Source organism: Triticum aestivum, chromosome 7A (genome assembly GCF_018294505.1).
Source record: "Triticum aestivum cultivar Chinese Spring chromosome 7A, IWGSC CS RefSeq v2.1, whole genome shotgun sequence".
Classification (NCBI taxonomy): domain Eukaryota; kingdom Viridiplantae; phylum Streptophyta; class Magnoliopsida; order Poales; family Poaceae; genus Triticum; species Triticum aestivum.
The window spans coordinates 432,367,186-432,372,627 of record NC_057812.1 but is presented as its reverse complement, the minus strand read 5'-3'; positions in this window follow the sequence as shown (position 1 = coordinate 432,372,627).

Genomic DNA, 5,442 nt, shown 5'->3' with positions numbered 1-5,442 from the left:
TAAACTGGTGTATTCCATTATGGCAAGGCCGAGCGTCTTGAATACATGTGTTCTGGCAGAGCAAATAATGCACTGCAGGAAAAATAATATGAGAACACAATGTATTCCCTATCCAAATCTAGAAATAACTTCCTCCTTCACGTTAGTGTTGACCATCGTACTGGTAGTACCTTTTATCCAAATATAGCAATCCAAATTTTCAAATTAGTCGACAGCATGTTCAACAAAAACCACCCTCCCGGATAGAAAAGAGGATTCTAGGAACATACTGTGCGCGTTTTAAAATCTTGTGTTAGGATGAGAAGGAACAAGTGTGGCGTCTTGCCGAGGGCAGAGAAACCTGTAGGGTCCTCGCACTTTGGGCACTGCAAATGAAACACACTAGATTCAGTAGGAAGAAAAATGCATCAACGGCGGCGGCTGCCATCCTAGGATTACCCGCGACCAAGGGACTTGGATTTATCGGGGATGGATGAAGAACTCGTACTTGGTTATCCATGAGAAAAACCCTATGCAATCGCTGAGAGGGGGTTTTCTCTGAACAAGCAGACGAGGGAGAAGGGGATTCAGGCCCAGTGAAATATTGCCGCTTCATCTGTCCAGCTTACTGCTAAAGCTTGAAAGGGGGGGTTTTGTGATTTGACGGCTCATTGGGCATTACTGTGGCGCTACGACCGTGGTGTGTCTACCGTGCAGTTGTGCACTCTAATTTTTACATATGGCACGTGGACCCATTGTCGGATGCCCCACATATCAGCGAAAGGAAGTAGAAAGACAGGAGTAACTAGTTACACAAAAATATATTTTTGACAGAGAGATACTCCCTCTGTAAAGTAATATACAAATCTTTTATATCACAACTTTATACATAAGAAAAATCAAGGGGAATATATATAACATATATAATTATAAAAAAACAGAGTTGTTTTTAACACAATATAGACGAGTTGGTGATGATGGTGTGCCTGCCATCCTGCAATATAGGCCGTCCGATTTATATCTGACGGATAGGAAGGAAACTATGGCAATTTTTCAAAAAGGTACCAACACACCTCTCCACATTTGCAAATAAGGCCTTCCCTCGTTCATCCTTTTCTCTCACAAGATAAAATACTCATACAAATGCATCTTGATGTTACGTGCAACGCACGAGCATTATGGGGGTTCAGCTGAGAATATAATACTCAGACAGGCTCACGGCTCTGGAGTTTGGGCCGCAGGCCCACCCTGCATGTTTGGGGGCCCATGTGTTCTACCTTAGCGCTTTTCATATTGCAAGCGATCGGTACGCACTGGTTTTAGATGTTGTCGCAAGGCGAATACATAAAATAAAATTGAATAAAGCACGGCAGCTGTTGGAATGAAATCGAATGACAGTTCCTAACCAGCAATGAGAGTTGCAATTCTATCAATGATATACCATGTGATAAATAATACTACCATATTACTTATACACACATGACACTTGTTTCACCATGCCAGATTATTACATCAAAATCTCTCATAGGATAGAACAGTTCGGCAGTTGCGTGCTGCTACTGAAGAATTTCAAAGTTGATTTGGACCAGCTCTCCTTGCCGAGAAAGTTCAATTTTGAGATCATCCCCTACCGCAAGATATGATTTAAATTTGAACCTTGACCATCCTTTAGCATCAATCATCATGCGACCATCCTTTGTACTTACGGTATATTGAGCAGGTTCATTCACACCAAGGTTGCGCACGGTAAGAGAAACTTGGCCGCTGTCGCCCGGATTGTTGAACGACTCCCTCGTTGCTCTATGAATTATCTGTTTGCAAACAAGAAGACATACCCAAACAGTTAGATCAACACAGTGAATCATGCGAAACAACATGGAAAGAAAAAAGAACGAAACACTTGGGCGGCCAATGCTTACCAAGAAGGTGGACATGTCGATTTTTGTAAGGACTTTGGTATATGAAGTGCGAACTGTAGCCCAGTCTGTTGACGGTGCAACTGCTTGTTCGGTTGCCACTGCACGGGCCGGAGCAGATGCAAGTGCAAGTGTTGGTGCAGGTGCCAAAGCCACTGCTGCTGCCGGAGATGGTGCTCCTTATAGAGCTAGTGCCGGTGTCAGAGCAGGTGTCGGTGTTAATGCTCGATCCTCCGGTAGATCAGCCTGACCCGTTGATGCGGTCGGTGCCCAATCCACAGCTGGATCAGACTGAGCTGTTGTCGCTGTCAGTGCTAGAGGAACTGCCGATGCTAGATCCGTTGCTGAAGGTGGTACCGATGTGCGAGACAGCGGCGATCATGTCTGGTCTGCTATGATCAGCTTTCTAACTTGACTAGGCTTCGTGACCGTGATCCAGTTTTTCCCTCATTTCTTTTAAACGCGAGAAGGACTAATTGTGGCATTTTTGTTAAACCAAACTGCAGTTCATCATAGGGATTCAGCTTGTACTTAGACAACAGACTGATCCAATTTTTTCCAGTAATATAAGTGATGGACAGTGCCTTCGTTACTGACACGACATTAGAAGTGAAACCTGTAAAAATAGTCATCGTAGAGCAAACCAAACGGTTTATTCTGTGATGAATGTCACATGGCAAAACCTGCATCGTAAAATTGCATGAAAAGAAAGAAAACATGACATTAAATCAATAAGATTTAGACAGTAAATCAATAAGATTTACTTGATGTGACACGAGTGAAACCTTACCAGGAAATCACTATGTTGAAGTACTAAACAGAAGCTTGATCGTCCAACTACGAGTGGCATGCAGGGGCCCCACCTACTCCCACAAGCATGTAAGTGCATCTAGTGCCCCTTAGTGATTTTGGTGTATTGAAGACTTATAGATTAAGGGACTAATGCGTTTGTGAGTGTACACAGGTCTATAAGTCTATGAGGAGTTTGATATTTACAGGAAAAGTCGACCCCTAAAAATGAATATCTTCGACTGAAGATTTTGGTATTTCTGAAGACTTTCATGAAGACTTTGAAAGTGAAGAAATTGGTGTGTCCGGGAAGACTTGATATTCATGCGAGGAATATGAAGCTTGAAGACTTTTGTTTTCATAGTTTTGTTTTTCTCTTTCTTGAGTCATAGGAAACACCGTACTGTTAAAGGGGGTCGAGGAAATACTAAGGAAAAATTTCCATGTGATGCTCAACTCAAAATCCTACACCTACCAATCCCTTCGAGTGAAGCCATTGGAAATCTCATACAGTTCAGTCAATTTCTTCAGTGACAGAGACAAAGTTCTTCTGGTCTCTGAGGAATTTGTCCTGACTGAGGAGTTAGGAATTCGCCAGTGCGGATTGCCTACACAGTGAGGAACATGATAGCCCTGAGGATTTTACTACTCAAAATTCCGACCGTTGTTGTGCTATGCGCCAGCTGTCCCAAAATATTTATCCACCTAACGGTCATATCATTGAAGGGCATTTATGTCTTATCATGTCGGGCTGCTCCCTAGGCTATAAATAGCCGCCCCCTACAACCACTAGCTGGTTGGCTGCTCCGAGAGAAACTGACACTTGTCATTTGAGAGCAACCCATCCTTTGAGGACTTTGAGCGAAAATCATCAAGTGAGGAAAAACCAAAAACCCAAAACCCAAACACCTACAAACCCCAAGTGATTGAGCATCACTGAAGAGATTGATCCTAAGTGGATCCGACGCTTGTTACCTTTGAAGACTGTGCTTCTTCCAGACGGTTAGGCGTCATGGTCTAGAGCATCCAAGAGGAATTGTGGATCGCTGAGTGACCAAGTTTGTGAAGGTTTGGAAGTCGCCTGAAGACTTACCATGAGTGATTGGACGAGGTCTGTGTGACCTTAGTTCAAGGAGAATACGGTGAGGACTGGGTGTCTTGGACCAAGTGTCCTTGACTAGGTGTCTGGGACTGTGTGTCCTCGAGTTTAAATACTCAGCCGCTCCAACCAGACGTACAACTGAGACAGCAGTTGGAACTGGTCTACCAAATCATTATCTTCACCAAGCTTACTGGTTCTATTCCCTCAACTCTTTCATTTACTCATAACTATGTTGTGTGTTTGTTCATATCTGTGTTTGAAGACTTTGACTGAAGACTTTCTCAATTTCCTCAGTTCGATTTCTTCAGTCTGTTTGTCTTCATCCTGTCTTATCCTGTGGTTACGCTTCCTGTACTCTGTGCCTATCTTCATTTCATCATGATGACTATGCTTGTATTTTGTTATGTTTACTTTTGAGTACTCATTCCGCTGCTAGTAGTTCTTCGCTAAGGAATTTCCTCACCGGCAAATTCCTCAGTGAAGAATTTCATAAAAATCGCCTATTCACCCCCCCTCTAGTCGATATAACGCACTTTCAATTGGTATCAGAGCAAGGTACTCCCTTGTTCTGTGTGATTTTGGTTTAACCGCCTAGAGTTTTAGTTATGTCGACCGCAGGTATGATCAAGGTCTCTGCTGGGTGTCCTACCTTCGATGGGACGGACTACCCCTACTGGAAGAATAAGATGTGAATGCATCTTGAAGCAATTGATAACGATCTATGGTATGTTGTGGAAAATGGTGTTCCCTCAGTCACACCTTCTCTGAATGCTGCTGATGTGAAGAGATTCAAGCAACTCGACTCTCAAGCGAAGAATATAATATGTGGCCATCTGAGCAAAGGACAGTATGGCAAAGTGAGTGCTTTGGAGACAGCGAAGCTTATCTAGGACAGGTTGTCCAAAGTGAATGAAGGAGTCTCAACTCAGCGTGACTCTCGAGTTGATGTTCTTCGCAATCTCTTCAACCGCTTCAAAAGACTCGAAAATGAAAATGTTCAACAAACCTTCGATCGCCTCACGGACATCTCAAATGAGCTTCAAGCACTTGGTGCCACTGACATCACCGACCATGAGGTGGTGAAGAAATTGCTGAGATCGCTTGATTCCTCATTTGACACTCTGGCATTGATGATACAAGAACGTGCTGATTACAAGTCACTTGATCCCGCTGATATTCTCGAGAGGCTAAATACTCATGAGTTCCAACTTGCTGAAAAGAGAGATCTCTATGGTTCAAGCTATGGCAGAACTGTGACGACTGGGTAATCAAGCTACAGTAACCTCTGCAAATGATGCCACGTCACCTCGATTACTGTTGATTAATCTCACGTTAGTTTGAAACGATTCAAATTCAAATTCAAAATTGAGGCAACCAATAAAAGTTTTCAAATATTAAAAACTAAATGTTTGGGTGGAGCCGAATAATGCATAGATAATTATGGTGGAGAAACCACACTTTTATAAAATGTTTAAATAATCTAAAATGAATAAAACAGTAGCAAAACCGATATTTAAATGCTTTTATAAATAAATAAAATACTAAACTAAATTGTTTTGGGATAAAGCCTTTTGTGGCAGTGGGTTTCATGGTATTACTAATTTAGGGATCATTTTAATATTAAGTAAAAAGTAAACTTAAAAGAAAGTAAAATAA